Genomic DNA, 17,038 nt, shown 5'->3' with positions numbered 1-17,038 from the left:
TCTGGTTCTTTCTCATTCTCTACATTTAATTCATCAGCAAGTTCTTTGGTTATACCTAAAAATATGTCCCAAATCCATCCTGTTTACTAAAACAAAAACAGAATAGAAATCATTAAGAAATTCGGCTGTGCCTTCTGTAGTTCAGGGCTGATGATACAGAAAACTGTTACTACCTCATAACAATGAGGATGAATCTCGAAAGAATAGAAGCCAGATGATGACTCTTACCCATCAGCAGCAAGATAGACATAATTATTTAAATGAGTGGCATACTCAGAGTAGCAATGGGAATAACCTGACACACAGAAATGTATACAATATGCATAGGAGCAAAACGGATAGTAGCCAACAAATTTATTGTTTAATTTGTACATTCAAAAGAGAAAAATGAAAAGGAAGTTGAAGGCAGTTACCTCAATGAAAACTCATGATTCTTTGCCCAAACTCTGAATGTAAGTTTGTTTTTAGACCTAGATCCCACTGGTTAAAGAATAGGATCAGTCCCACAAAGGATGGAGCAACACCACAGACGTGATTATGACTCATTCCCCATAGGGATCTGTGGCCATTTATTTTGCTGCCCATCCTCATACGGAGTGAATGTTAGTGCCCCTTGCAAAAAAATTAATATGTTGAAATTTTATCCTCTAGTTTAATGGTAATAAGTGGTGGAGGTCTTTGGGAGGCAACTAGGATTAGATGTTATAAAGGTGGAGCTCTCATAAATGGTATTAGTGCTTTTAAAAGAGTCATAAGGGAGCTTGCTTTCTATCTCTGCTCTCTCTCATGTGAGGAGACAATGAGGACACAGCCAAATATAACCTGGAAAAGGGCTCTCAGCTGAATTGGACCATCATGGCACCCTGATCTTGGACTTCTAGCCTCTAGTTTTGTAAAAAATTAGCACCCAGTTTGTGGTATTTTGTTATAGCCAGCCTGAACTAAGATAACACATAGCAAAAGGAAATGTTAAATACAGGTTTGACAGGTATCAAGTTGACAATTATACCTGGAGAAAAAATGTCATCAGAGTCCCACTGTTGTAGTGGGTTTTATGCGGTAAGGGAATAAATGGTATCTAGAATTGGTACTGCTCACTGGGGGGTACACTGGATCCATACACCCTCTCAGTGGTCATTTTCCAAGCCCCTGAATGTAGAATGTTGTGCTCAGTGGTTGATAGTTTGCTCCATTTTTTCTCTAGCTTGTAAGGTAAGAGCTAGCAAGGAAGAAGGCTAATTGGAAGCCTCTGAAATGCCCACCACCCATCCCCAACCAAGGTAGTTAAGTCAAAAACAACTGTGCATACTGAGGCAATTGGCAAAAATTAATGGTACACTTAACAGCCTGAAGGATTGCCTGGGTAGTAGTCTGTATCACATACCCAGTGTGACCTATATAGAAAACACCCTGCAGAATAACAGTAGACCATGTAAAATTCGCCCAAGTTGTAACTGCAATTGTTGCTGCTGAGCTTGTTGTGGTGTCTTTATTAGAGCAAATTAATATGGTTTCAGGTACCTGGCACATGCCTGCAGATATGGCAGATATGAGTTCTTTTTCATCTCAATCAGGAGGGAGGACCTAAAGGAGTTTGTATTCATATTAGATTTAAAGCAGTTTACTCTAACACTCTTGCTCTGGCCAATGTTAATTTTCCTACCATCTGCATAATATAATTCTAAGGGACCTACACTATTTGGACATCCAGTAGAAATTGTGTTCATTCATGCATCTATGACATCAAACTAATCAAACTGGAAGAGCAAGAAGTGGAAGGCCTCAGGAAAGCATGTGTGCTTGAGATAGTAGGAGAAAAAATTGAAAGATTCAGTTCTGTCACATTGGTTAACTTTTTAGGAGTTCAATATTAAGGGACATACTAGGATGTCACCATCCAAACTAAAAGACAAATTATTGCATTTAAAGACTCTCATTACTAAGAAAAAAGAACAGTGCCTGGTTGGTCTCTTTAGGCTCTGGAGCCAGCATGTTTGACTTTCAGGAATACTGTTCTGCCCATTCTTGAGTCACACAGACTGCCGCCAGCTTTAGCGTCCATGCCAGGAAAGAGCTCTGACATCAGCCCTGGCTGTGGTGCAAGCAGCACTGCTGCTTAGCCTATGCAAATGGGTAGATCCAGTGACAGTAGAAGTATCTGTGGTAGAAGATGCTCCTTGGCCTTTATGACAAGTCCCAGCAGCAATCACAACAGAAAACCTTGGGATTTGAAGAAAGGCTATGCCAGGGCTTCATCATCTGAAAAATAGCTTCTGGCACATTAGCTGATGTGGTTAGAGGCAGAGCAACATCACAAGACACAAGTGATCATGAAGCCAGACTAACCATCATGACCTAGTTTTTCTCAGCCCCACCCAGGATATGTGTGTGGGGGCCAACAGCAATTTATCATGAGATGAAAGAGGCATATTTAAAAACAGGCATGAACAATGCCAGAGGGCAGAAGGTAGTGGCATGTACAGGTATTACAAACCCCTATGACACCTGCCACTGGTGCACTGTCTCTGTCTTCCTCTTCACATCCATGGCTGCATAGGAGTCCAGCTTATGGAAAAGGTAATAATCCACATAAGACTGGTTCATGGATAGGTTGGCTGTGTATGTTGGTACAAACCTAAAGTGAATTGCACCATTGCCCTCCTGTGGTATGCTGCTGAAAGATAGTAGTGAGAGGAAATCCTCCCAATGTGCAAGGCTTCAAGTAGTGAACTTGGTTATGCACTTTGTGTAAATGGAAAGTAGTTTGATATAATAATATATATTGACTAATTGACAATGGTGAATGGCTTGACTTTTAATCTAGTGTTAGATGAAGAAAGATTGGAAGACTATAACAAGGAAATCTGAAAAGAAGCATGTAAACATACCTAGGAAACACACACAAAGGCTGAAGACCCTAATATTATGTTACTGACCAATATTATGTTACCTAATAGCATGTTACTGACCTAATATTATGTTACCTAATAGCATGTTACTGACCACCAGAGCTTACCTACTATGGAAGAGACTGACCAATGAATTAGATGGAATGATCTAGCGACTTGATTTTAACCTGACTCCATGGCCAGCCACTTCAGTGCTTGTACCTTTGTCCATTGATGCAGTCACTTTGGTGGAAAGAGTCTCCGGGCTATGCATGAGCTCTTACTCACGAAAGCCAGTCTAGTTTCTGCCCCTGTCAAATGTCTAGCCTATCAGAAACAAAGACTAATACTGTGTCTTCAGTATGGTACCATTCCTCAAAATACAAAACCAGCTGGTGGTGGTGAGTTTATTACGTTGAACTTCTTTCACTCTGGTGGAATCACTGGAAGACTCAGCATTGCAACTTGACTAAATTGACACATGTTCTGGGTATATGTTAGACTTCTCTGAGTTTTAGCTAGCTAGCTTACTTGAGGATTGACAGATTTTTGATTTACTGAAGTTGGATCTGGTATGACATGGCATCTGCCTAAGGGCTATGCTTTACAGCAAAAGAATTATGACAGTGGGCATACGACTATGGCACCACTAATCCCGACACATGTATCAGCTCTTAGAGACGGACAGGATAATACAGATATCCAGTGGCCTTTTGAAGATGCAACTGAAGTGCCATCTCGGTTATGATATTTTGTTCTACCTACTCTCCAGAACAGAATATATGCCCTGAACTAACTACCATTATGAAGTAGTATGTTTCCAGTAGTGAAATCCATACATCCAGGAAACAAGAGATGAAAATAATAGTCCTGCTTAGCATTATTCCAAGTGGTCCAGTTGGATAATTTTGTTATTTTTCTCCCCCAAATTCTAAGCTGTTTTAGGCCTTAGTTCCCAAGCAAAAGTACTTTTACCAGGACACTCAGAAAAAGTCATGTTAAACTTTAAGCTATGTCTGTCACCTGATGCCATCAGTTTCTCATGCCAAGGTACAAATAAGCAAGGAAGAGTTAACATGCTGTCTGGGACCCTAACCATTAGAAGGAGGTTGGTCAGTTGTTTCACTGTGAGGGGAGAGAAGAACACTTGGGCATCCAGGTGATTCTCTGGAGCATGTGTGTTTACGTCCCTATTGAGTCTGATCAGTACATGGACAACTGCAGCAAGCAAAGCCTGAAAAAGGCATGGTGACTAGAGGCTCCACACTTTCAGTGATGAAGGTTTGAGTCATTTCATCAAATAATCCACCAACTAGCTAAGCTGGTGAGGAGCACCTACACTGAGTAATGTAGGGGAAGAAATTATTACGAATTGCATCCTGACACAAAGTTTAGTGGCAGAAGGTTGTAGTTCATGGCAGCCAAATTCCTCTTTTTAGTTCCCCAGGACATGAAACTAACCAGCATCTTGGAAATGCTGTTCCATAATGTGATGGCAGTTAATATGAGACAAGTGGATCTGAGCAGCACACTAAGTGGACTGTAATGACTATTGCTGGGTACCACCCAGAACCCCCAGGATCCTCCTTCCTGGCTGCAGGGATGTTGTCAGCCAAGGGCTGGTAGATGAGACTCTTCCTGGAAACTGGCCTGAGCTGAAGGTAATGAATGGCATTTACCTCCTCCCCAGGAGCAGGCTAGATCAAAATGCTGGTTGATGTGAAGGCCCAGGCTGATAAAGGCCCAGTCCTCTTGCCTCAAGTTAGGACAATTCTGCAGGTCCATCAGGGTTCCTAAACTCCCTGTGAAGAAGGTTGTGGTCTCCACTACACCTATATTACACTTACATCCACATTTTCTCAGCCTAACTCTGCTTTCCTTGGTATTACACATGTGTTTTTCCCTAAAGACTCCCACTGAATTGTTTGCAAGTATTAAGGCCTATTTCCTAAGGAACCAAACTTAAAATAAATTTTGATCTTTATCCCTTCACCTTTAGGATCAAAGATGAATAAACTGCCAGTTATTGAAAACTGCATAGAGAATATAGCCAATAATATTGTAATAACTATTGTATGGTATCAGATGGGTACTAGATTTATTGGGGTGATCACTTTGTAAGTTATATAATGTCTAATCATGATGTCATACACCTGAGACTAATATAATATTGTAAGTCAACTGTAATTGAGAAATTTTTTAAAAAGAAATAAAATAAATTTTTATCAGATTGTTAGTTGCTTCATACTCAAATAGGGGAAGTGATGGAAGCACAAGATCTGTACTTATAAGACCACAGCTTGGACAATGTTCTGGGTCCCATGTTTTAAAGTGTTTGACAAATTCAAGTGCATAAGTTGCTGAAACATCTGGAAAAAGTATCAAATGAGGGCAGTATGGGAGTTTGGATGTCTTCAGACAATTAGAAGACTAGCAAATAAGAGGAGGAGTAGGGATTTTTTTATGTCATTCCAAAATATAGATCTAAGATCAATGAATAAAAAGGACAGGATAGGTTCCAACTCAGTATGAAAAAGACAATATGCCTGATAATGAAAGTTTTCCAACAACTGAATGAGCTGCTTTGAAAGCAAAAGTGTTCCCTAAAGTGAAAGTAAGTAGGAAAGCAGCATGATCATTTTCGTGGATGTTGTTAGGATGGTTTTTGCATCATAAACAAAATGAATTTTGAGTGTATATTAGTGTTCAGCTGCCCTGTTTAAAACAATACAAATTTATTATATCACAGCTTCCAGGGGTCAGGAGTCTGGGTATGAGTTAGCTAGGTCTTCTCAGGCTGAAGTAAAGGAGTCAACTGATTCTGGGGTCTCATCAGTTGCCTGGGGTCACCTTCCAGGCTCTTTCAGGCTGTTGGCAGAATTTAGCTCCTTGCAGCTCTTGGATTGAAGTCCCCGTTTTCATGCTAGTTGTTGCCCAGGAGTCCTTTTAAGTTCTTAGAGACTACTCTTGGGTCCTTTTCCCATGGTTCCCTTTAAACGCTCTCACATTGTCATGCTTCAAATCTCTCTTTCAGGAAGGGCCTAAGACCTTTTAAGCTAACTTGAGTAGATCAGTCCCACTCAGATAATTTCCTTTTTGATTAACTCAAAATCAACTGATTCATAACCTCATCATGGGAGTGATTCCATTCCATTCCATTCCATTCCATTCACAGGTCTTGTGCACACTCAAGGGGAGAGAATTATGCAAGCCACATATAACAGGGAGCAGAAATCTTAGGGACCCCCTCAGAATTCTGTCTACCACAATATGCTTTCCAGCCACAAATTCCAGAATTCAGGTCTCTGTGCCTATCCAAAGGCACAAAGTTAAAGGTCTCCTGGGTAAACAAAGTGTGACATAGTCTGACATTGACTTAAGTACTGACTGAGACAACAAGACCATGTGCAGGTTGGTGATGCTACAGAGGTTCCTGGGGAGGCTGGACTGGGGTTTCACTGTGTAGAGCAGCACCCACTGCTCTCCAGCATCCCCCAGATGCCTAGGAAACATGACCAATCTGGAGATGACTGAGAATCGCCAGCATTTCTGAATACCAAAACAAATAATTGCAGAACACCCAGAACTGTATCTGGCACTAGCAGATACACATTTCTGGGAACAAACCAGAACTTTTCATGAGTGAGACATGAAAAGTTTTAGTTCTCCTCATCCTATTCTTTCTCTCAGTTCTCAGCTTTTTATTTGGAGACTAAGAGGGTTAGAATTATGTGCAGAATTATATCTGTAGTTCAGAGGAGACCCTTCTGAAGAGAGGAAAGTCAGAATTATCGGGCAGCAGTTTGGAGACAGAAAGCCACACAAGCTAAGAATCTGGCTCAAAAACCTTCAGGGCCTGAAGAAGGAGTTGCAGGGACAATTATCTGTCACCCACAGTGGGCCAGCGTAATCTGTTCTCATTGTGTGTGTTCCGTGCCTCCTGTGGTTTCAAACCCTCCAAATCAGAGTTTTCAGAACTCATTTGGCTTCACCAAGGTGCAAAACTGGGAGAAATGTTGGCTGCTCTATCCTTTTGGCTTCTAGTTCCTGTATCACTGCCCCTGAGAGAGCTGAGCCAAGCAAATAGATCTTTATCTTTGCTCAGCGAGCTGCTCATTTCATCCTTGAGCAGGAACCAAAAAACCTTTTTAAATAAGGGTTTACTGTTGGACAGACTTCAGATAATGATCCCTGCTTCATCCCTTTATTCAAAGAGATGTGGACCCTTTGGATAAAATTATGACCAAATGAGCACTGATTTAAACTAATATTCAGAAACAATCACAGTGTGTTATTTCTTGGATGTTTGAGCTATGCTTTTTGGTCTTGTCTCTAAACTTACACCCACAGATTTTGAAATACACTCTCATTTTTTATTCCTTGTGCAAGTACATTTGTGTATAAAAGTCTGCATACATATGATTATTCTGATAGATATACCATTATAGAAAATACAGAAAAGCTTCAAGAAAAATTATAACAGCTCCCCATGTTTACTCCATTCACAGATAACTACTACTAATGTTTTGAATTATATCCATCACATCTTTGATATATTTCATACATTCAGTTTGTAGACTGAATTGTTTTATATAAAATTAGGTCATGCATGAGATTGAGAAATAGCAGCGACCACACACTCACAAAACCTCAAAGCAAAAACTCTTGTTAGTACTATTAGGTTTTAGTTTTAAGTCTCTTTGTAGACCCAACATATAGGAAATGTGGCTGTATCCAATAGACAACAAGGGACTATGGCAGTGCCTGTGGCTTAGGGTTAGGCTAACAGTCCTTGCTGTTCCCTTTATCCTACAACCCATTCATGTACTTTTAAGAGAGACAACAGTTCCAAGAGACAAGTAAGGAAATTCAAGGAAGACTCTGTAAACTCCACAATTATTGTATTTTTCTTTGCCCATACTATAAACTCTACCCTCTAGCAGAATAGCCAATGGCCCTGGAGTAGCCTCATCCCATATGAAAACACCTTACCTCAAGGGCACAGATTAATCTTTGTACATGCCTCCCCCAGGAGATTAGCACATATCCTTTTTTGGTGAGCATTTTCTCAATTAATACAGTCTTGGAAGTTTGCCTTTTCATGGCTGCAGTGTCCCATTGATTAGATGCACCATAATTTAATCAACTGCACTGGAGTTGATTCCACTTTTTTTTCTTCATATACAAGGCTATGATAAGTGTACATGTGCATTTATCTTTAAAAATGTTTTCCCCATCCTTTCAAAAGACTAGCAAATTTTCTTACATTCTGACAACCAATAATAGATTTTTTGTTTTTATATAAACTGTTAAAAATAAAGCATATCATTCAAAATAACCTAAAAGGAATTATTCTTGTCTTAACAATAGAGAAAATTAAAATATACACACATAGAAAACTAATGTTTGGGAATCTGTTGGTATAAATCATATACAAGTCTTTTCCAGAGAGGATGTTAATTCCTGACTATTTAAAGTTACTGGAAAAAAGAAGTTTCTATGCTCTGGGAGTTGAGAGAGAAAGAAAGAAATTCAAATCAATAAATATATATATAGAGAGAGAGATTCAAATCAATAAATTTATTATCAGTTAAATTGAGCATAAGTAATGGATACCATGTGAAAACAAGACCAGAGCAATAACATAGATTTTATTTTTTAGTCTTCTTACAATCATTAAATATGTTTAAGTACTTAGTTGCTTTGACTTCCTAAAATTATGAATGATTAAAATAGAGAAGCCTATACCTTCCCCTTCTTTTGTGATCTTTCTCTGCTCCTGAACAGAGGTCAGCATGATTCTTTCGGGTGTCCACTGGATGAAGTTCAGACACTCAAAATCTCCATTCCTTCCCAAGGGGAAATAGATACCAATCGCATCTGGGCGTAGGGAAAAGAATATATGAACAATGATGAGAGAAGAAAAAAGAGAATGTATAGCCTCAGAACAATGTTTCAACCAATCAAAAGCTGGATTTATATACTTAATTATGTAGTAGGAAACCTAAGTTTCATGTATCTGTGGTTCATCTGTGTATCCCCCCATGTATGCGTTCATCCACCCACCCATGCATATATCCCCTGCCTACATCCAAAAGAATTTGAAGTGGTTCACTTGACAGATGTCTCACAAACTGTCATATTGAGAATTCATGATTACTGTTCTGTCTGCTTACGGCATTGGCCTTGACTAACACTTTTGAATCAAATTTCAGAATAATGATGGCAGTTTTATTTAATCCTTCTATTTTTAATAAATTATTTTTCAAATTATTTCTCTTTGGAGAAAAGAGCTTGAAAAGTAATAGGGAAGACCTACTCCTTTCTCCCATATAACATTTAATTTTAACTCCTACATCTGAGATTTTTCTTTTCCAGCAGACAAGATACTGAATATTTAACTCCTCTGTAGTTAATTTTAAAGCTTGTGCATTAAGAAATATTGAAAGGGCAGAGTTCAAGAAAAAGCACTGAATTGTCAGTATTATTCGTTAGGTGGTGTGAGTCTTCAGACACACCCTTTAACTTCTCATGCCTGGATTTCCCCATGAATATGGTTCACTGTCCTTCAGAAGTGCCCATCTTATGTCACTTGCTAGGGTCTGTAAACGCCTTCTGAAGAAATAAGTGTTTAAAAGCGTTATAATTTTTAAAGGCTAAATACAAAATGAAATGGCTGAACTCAAAGCAGAAAAATTTCTGGCATCAGGAAAAGCAAAAGGGTTTGAGAGAAATCTAGAAGGTAGAGAGGGTAGAACCTTAGAGAAAGAATTGCTGGCTCTGATGTGCTCCTTCTCCAAGGAAGACTTTTCTCTGGCTCTTCTCCCCATCACTGCAACATGGGCTGCTGCTAGTCCCTCCTTCAATCTTGCTCCTCAGGCCTAGTTTCTCTGGGAAAACCATCAAAATATATTCAAGTCTCTGTGTGGATGTCACCCTAGAGAATAACTTTGGAATTAGATTTGACTGTTTCTTAAATAAGTAGGTAAATCATATTCCCAAGAGGGCAGTGTCAATGTCAAATAATGTCTTGGGGCTATTGGGAGTGAGAGAGTAGAGGAAGAGATCGTTTCCTAAGTAGGTATAGTCTTATCCAAACACTAGAAATAGAAAATATACATCTATTTATACAAGTGTTTATTCATACAGTTAAACGTCATCATAGCAGACTCTGCAGACATAGAATTTCCTTCAGGTAAGCATTCTTGGCTACTTCTTCCCTCCCTGTAGCTTTTCAGTCTTATACCCATGGTGCTATAGGGCCTGTCTAGGATTACTGTGGTATATGTTTATGTGAAAATACTGCACTGGGAGGATAATAAGAGAGAGCACCCTTCAAAAGGTCCATGGGATAGTGAAAAGAGAACTGGGCTGAAAATTAGGAGATTTTGGCTTCTAATTTTGATTTAGTCTGTGATTAAGTCTGAAGATATCACCAAGTCAAATGATCTCTGTTGGACTTGGGCCAAGGTAGAAGAGGGTATGGAGGGATAAATGGTGAGGAAAAAATAATAAAAGCTTTAAAATAATGCAAAAAAGGAAGTTTGGGCAATATACTGTCTAAAGCCCTTCTAGCTGTATCATCATATGAGTGTATGATAGATTATAGTGAAGGTTCTTTCCAGGATTACGGGCTATGAAGTCTTGCTTTTACTTTCTTTTTATGAATTTGTTTCTTAAAATTTTTAATTAAAAAATCACTTTGGGGGGGTATCCACAAACAACACTGGTGTCAAATGCGTTAAAATAAGCAAACATTCATTTCTATGTCTTGAAATATAAATTCAAATTTTAAATTAAAGTAGTCTATTTTTAATTTAAATGGAAGACAAATGTAGCTCATGAAGTAACCTTAAATTATGAAAGTGCAGACAGAGGAACACTACTGAGACAAGAAAAGTTGCCACAAGGAAAAATATTTTTTCAGTTTATAAATTTATTAAAACCAGGTGGCTCTCAACTGGGCATAATTTTACTGCAGAGAACATTTGGCACTGTATGAAGACTTTCTGGGTTGTCACAACTGGTGGGAATTCTTGGCATTTAGTGGTTTCTGCTTTCTCTCTCCCCCCATGCACTGAGGAATCCCCCATGCTGTGAGGAAGCCCCAACAGCTGCAGAGACTTGTCCGTGTGAAACCGAATCAAAGCCACTAGCCAACAGCCCCAGCTGGGCTATCCACCGGCAGCCATCAACTATGTGTCCTACGAATAAGCTGTCTTAGAAGTGGATCTAGCAGCCTCCTTTGGTCCACCCTGCCAATACCCCACAGAACAGGAACAGACTGCCCACACCTAATCCTGCCCAAAGTACAAATTAATGAAAAAATAATTGTTTTTGTTTTATTTTTTCCAGCTTATTGAGGTAAAACTGACTTTCTAGTCCGATGAATTTAACTTTTTTTAGATTCCTCATATAAGTGAGATTATACAGTATAAATCTTGCTGTGTTTGGTTTATTTCACTCAATGTAATGGCCCCTAGGTTCATCCATATTGCCTAAAATGACAGTATTTCCTTTTTTCTTGTGGTTTAATAATACTTTTTACACATAACTTATTTTGCCCATCAATGGACACTTAGGTTGTTTCCATATCTTGGCTACTGTGAGTAATGCTGCAATAAACATGGGAGTGCAAATAACTCTGCCAAATACTACTTTGATTTTCTTTGGAGAAATATCCAGCAGTGGTATTGCTGGGTCATATGGTAGTTCTATTTTTAATACTTTGAAAAATGTGCAGAGTTTTCTATAATGTCAGTACCAATTTACATTCCCACTAGTACTGTACAAGGGTTCCTTTTCTCCACATCCTCACCAACAATTCTTACCTTTTGTCTCTTTGATAATAGCCATTCTAATATATGGCAAGCGCTATCTCATTACAGTTTTGATTTTCATTTCTCTGATAATTAGGGAGCACCCTTTCATGTATATTTGGCTATTTGCATGTTTTCTTTTGAGAAATGTCTATTCAGGTTCTTTGCTCATTTTAAATCAGATTTTTTTCCTTGCCTGCTATAGAGTTGTTTGAGTTCCATACATGGTTTGGCTATCATCCCCTTATTGAATGTATAATTTGCAAACATTTTCTCCTATTTTATTTGTTTTTGTTTTAAGTCACCAAGTTTAGGGATAGGATTTATGCGGCAATAGACTACCAAAGCATATATCAAAGTATGAATTTGAAAAAAGATCCCTATTATCGGCCCTTGTCTATATTATATAAAGAATCATTTTATTTCTATTAATAGAAAATGTCCCATAGTGTATTGTCTTTCTTATAAACTAGGCTCTTTGGGAGCTTTAAGACGTTCAAATATATAAAGAACAGTAATTTTATAATCTATTGATGAGATAAGTATATAGTTTTTGCTGTAAAGTGCATGTAATTTTCACCAGGATTTTAGGACCAAAATGTATCACACCCGTACCTAGCTTTAGATCTTTCCAGTGCTGGCATAGGCAAAGCAAAGACATGGCATTATGTGAACTTGGAACCTTTTGCCTCTTTAGAGGCTGTTGTTACCAAAACCCTGACTCACTTCATTCAACAAAGGAATGAAGCTGAATTCATACTCTGTGGACAGGCACAGTTAGAAAAATGTTGGTGTAGGGCTATAAGGAGAAATCACTTGAATTCCTCTTTGTAGTTGGTAGTTACTGTTGCTGCTTTTGGCTGACTTTTTATTTCATGCTCACCATCTCTAAGCCAGTAAGCATTTAACTAGGTACCTTCAAATATCAGTTAATGCTTTATATTTTAAGTAGAACTTAAGGAGCCTGTGTTAAAGTAAAAGCACCAAGGAATTTAGAAAGTGTGTCTTTCTCTTGCTTTGTAAGAACACTCAGGACATTAATAATTTTTATAAATTCTAGTTGGTTGTCCTGATAACCTTTAAAGTATAATTCAAACTGACAAAAGGCTTACTTTATCAGGAAGGCCAATCAAATCTGCTGACGGCTACAGATTCAACTGCTGTAATTTTTATCAAATGTAATAGCAAACCTAGAGGCCAGAGGTCATAGACAATAGGCCTTTTTATCTGTATCTGAAACTTACACACTTTGGTAAAGGTAAAATATTCAATGAAAATATTTGGAGTAGACTTTTAATATATACATGCAAATTGCATATGTTTTTTTCAAATCAAAGCTTCTTAAATATGGAAGGCATAGGAAAAATTTAAAAATAGGTAGCTTATATCAGGAAAATACACCATACTCACTTTCTGACTGTAGTGTCTAGAGCCACTGAAGTGCTGAGCAGCAAGTATTTCCATTGATTTCTTTGTAGCCTTTGTGTGACCTGGTAGTTATTTGAACAGATGAAAATGGAAAAGTTTCAATTCCACCCAGCTGAAGGGAATCATTCACAATGAATGTAACTAGACTTCTATTTCTGGGACAAAAACTTGATGTTTCATAAAGCTTTGTGAAGTATGCTAACTGTATGAGCTGGAGTAGTCTGGAGGGAAATTTGGACTGTGAAAGGTAGGGAGACCAGGGGCAGCAGAGAGGATCGCTGGAGTAGTTAGAACAAATGAAAATTCCTACTCAACCAATCAGCTAAGAAGGAGACTGAAGTGAGATGGGTCATTTCAATGTACCTGACTCATCATGAACTAATCTCATTTTACCTAGATTTGCTTAACTATGCCTTCCATAGATTAGTTATTTGTATGTCACTGGAATGCATTTAATCCATGAATTGGGCCATTCAATGTCCAGTTTGGAAATAAAAATAATGTACATTATAAATCAGTAGAATAAATATTGTGTCTATTCAGTACTTCACAGAGCATTATACTATGGCAATATGTATGCATGTATTTGCATATCTGCATATATTTTGTGAGAAAGCCAATTTCTCAAGTTTGTTTTTGTGTTTTATTGTATAAAATCATTTAGCATGCCATCTATTCTTTTACCAATTTTTAAAGTGTATGATGCAATGTTGGTAACTATAGGCCAATTGCCCATTTCATCAGTTTTGTCACATCATTGTAACCAACAGAAAACAAAAGTTTGACAAAACCAAGAAACGCACCTCTCCTATGGTTAAATTTGGCATACTATTTGGGATGAGACCATGAACACAACTGGTACTAATCAGATATAGGAGGATTCTGACATCAATGAAGAAAGAGTTCAGTGCCTCACCTGGTGAGTGACTGAGTCCTGTTGGAGGCAATGGCCTGTGAATCCCAAGGGTGTGGCCTCTGCCCTGAGTCTAAGCCCCAGATCTGCCACCTTAGTATCTGTGTGCCTTTGTGCAACTTCTCTTCTCTGAGATATTGTAACCTTGTCTAAGGTTATCAGAACAGCCAACTAGAATTTATAAAAATTATTAATGTCCTGAGTGTTCTTACAAAGCAAGAGAAAGAAACACTTTCTAATTTTTTTCTCATATAAAACAGATATAAAAGTAGTACTTACCTATAGGGTTGCTTTAAGGATTATATGAGAAGATGCATGTGTGAAGAATATTAACACATAACTATTTAGAGTTGCACCCCATCCTTTACCCATCAAAGGTAGTGTATGAGTCAAGACAGAACCACAGAAATGGAGATCACATGGAGGGTTAGCAACAGGGGAGTGGGAGGAGGAGAGAGGGGGAAAAGGTACAGAGAATAAGTAGCATAGATTGTAGGTAGAAAATAGACAGGGGGAGGGTAAGAATAGTATAGGAAATGTAGAAGCCAAAGAACTTACATGTAAGACCCATGGACATGAACTAAAGGGGGGAATGTGAGTGGGAGAGGGTGTACAAGGTGGAGGGGAGTGAAGGGGGGTAATGGGACAAGTGTAATAACATAATCAATAAAATATATTTTAAAAAATTTAAGCCAGCAAAAAAAAAAAAGACAGGTTAGGTTTCCAATGGTAACAAACAATCTCCAACTTTTCTAGTAGCCCCTTCATGCTGAATTCTTTGTGGACAAGTTCTCTGCAGAAAAGTTTCTGAGGAGATATTTCTCAGGTGTTACTTAGCTCAGGATTTCAGCTCCTTTGATCTAATGGCACCTCTATATAAATCCATGCTTCCACAACACCTAGCACAATGGAAGGCTAGTGAGTCAAGCGCCAATGGTGATGTGAAGATGGAGACTGAGGTTGGGGTGATGCATCTACACGCAAAGGAATACCAAAGATTGCCTGGAGTCACCACAAGCTGAAGAGGCAAGAAAAATACCTTGTAAAACTTTCATCAGAAACATGGGTCATGCCTTTCAGAATCATGAGAGAATAAGTTTCTGTTGTTGCAAGCTACCCAGTTTGTGGTAATTTTCTGTGCAGACCTAAGAAACTAATATAGATTTGAAGGCCAGCATCTCTGGTGATCTCTCAGTCTTCCCCTCTTTCTATCAAGATGGCTGTCATGCCATCAAGCATAATGGTCACATCTAAGATAACAAATGAAAGGGAAAGAATGTCAAACACTATTGGTATCTTTAATTAGGAAAGTCCAAGTTTTCCACTAAGAGACACCCATCTAGCAGGCTTCCCTTATTTCTTCCTTAGCTAGATAATTAACAGAAGATATTCCTAGTAAAACAAAGCCTGAGAAAATAAAGGAAACAATCCCTATGACTGGGTTCGAGCTATTGAGATTCATCACTTAGTAACAGCACATTGCTGCCCTAAACAAAATTGGTGTTCTTATAAGCAGGAGAGAAGATAATGAATATTGCATAGGAATCAAGTGTCATCTAAATAAATATTAGCTATTATTACTATCTAAAATGGTGGGACTGGAGTATGGTATTAGAAGGAGACTTTGGGTTCAAATCCTTTAAGTCGGAACTTCCTAAGTAGCATGTAAGAGTAAAGTAGTGTGCCACACATGAGCTCTAGGCTATTATTGCTTCCCCAGAGACCAGAAAGGGCCACCTTTAATGAGAAGCATTTCATCTAATTACTCCAGTAGTCCATTGAAATATTATCATTTTTTGTGTGTACATAGCATTGTGTGAAAAGGTTTGGGAGCATTTTTAATTTCTCAAGGATGGCAAGGACTTTGTTTAAACTCTTGGGAAAACCATAAAGCAGTCTCAAGTATAAAGAATGAAGAAAAAGGAATAGAAGAGTCAAGATATAAGAAGGAACAAAGTCACCAAACTCTTCATGCATTCTGTGGTATATTTTCACATTTATAGCTCCAAAGAATTATGCCTCTTAGTATCCTAACCCCTGAATTTTACCCTCCACCTTGATACTATGTCTGACCATGTGGTTTGCTTTGGTTTTTGGAACATCAGCCAACATGATGCAGAGGCTCGTTAAGCATTTGGAAATTGGGGCTTCTGTTCTTGGAATACTGCCACTACCTTCTAAAGAAATTTTGACTAGGGACAGAGCCAAGGACCAGTACCAAGCACAGACTGTGTGAGTGAAACTGTCTCATACCATCAGCCCCAGATGACAGTAGCCTAGACTGGTTAGCAGAAGAACCATTCAACTGAGCCCAGCCCAAACTGCAGAATTGTGACCAAAGAAACATTTGCTGTGTCAGGACATGAAGTGTGTGTAATATTATATAACAGATACATCTCTCCAACCCTATCTCCTACCATTTCCCCTTCCCTCACTCTGTCTTTGCCTAAGGTCTTTTAACTGGATTGTCTCTACCTGGGAAGCTGGGATTGCTTCAATGTTTACTTCCTCTCTGCATTCAAGATGCCAGTCAAATTTCACCTCCTCAAGGAGGTCTTAGCTCACCACTGTATCTAATATATCACATACCAACACCTGTATATTCCTACTCCATTTCTTTTTCCTACTTTATTTTTCTTAAGATCTCCTTTTGAAAGCATATTATATATTCATTGGATTACTAGGTTATTTTCTGTCTCTTCCACTAGAATGTAAGCTCCAAGAGGACAGAGGCCATGTCTATCTTGCTCACTGCTCAATCACGTGTGGCTAGAATAGTTCTGGCATGTTGTATATGCCTCAGTAATGTCTTTTGAATTTGCTAATAAATGAATAAAATATATACTAAGTGTAGATTTTGATAAGACCAGAGGGAATTAGAAGGGAATTCTGGGGGAATATTCAGAGCAAGGACCAAATTTCTTATTTTGAAATGTGTTCCTAATAATTTTCATGTAAGTGCAGTTTTTTACCCTTTGATTTTTTGAACT

General features: G+C 38.4%; 1 long non-coding RNA gene across 3 annotated transcripts in view; it reads right to left on the bottom strand.

Annotated features, from left to right (window-relative positions):
- LOC123818120 overlaps positions 1-17,038 on the bottom strand; it is a 177,516-nt gene that overhangs the window by 58,696 nt on the left and 101,782 nt on the right. The window contains exons 4-5 of one of the 3 annotated variants that reach the window (XR_006785573.1): positions 13,118-13,197; positions 8,484-8,768 (exon numbers count right to left, since the gene is read on the bottom strand). This is a non-coding gene — a long non-coding RNA (uncharacterized LOC123818120). Of the gene's footprint in view, positions 1-8,483; positions 8,769-13,117; positions 13,198-17,038 lie in introns of those variants that run through there. The other 2 variants (XR_006785574.1, XR_006785572.1) reach the window with 2 other exon arrangements.

This window comes from Phyllostomus hastatus, unplaced genomic scaffold (assembly GCF_019186645.2).
Source record: "Phyllostomus hastatus isolate PE091 unplaced genomic scaffold, TTU_PhHast_1.1 phas_contig_254, whole genome shotgun sequence".
NCBI lineage: Eukaryota > Metazoa > Chordata > Mammalia > Chiroptera > Phyllostomidae > Phyllostomus > Phyllostomus hastatus.
The sequence above is the reverse complement of the archived record's forward strand: the minus strand, read 5'-3'. Positions and strand labels throughout refer to the sequence as shown.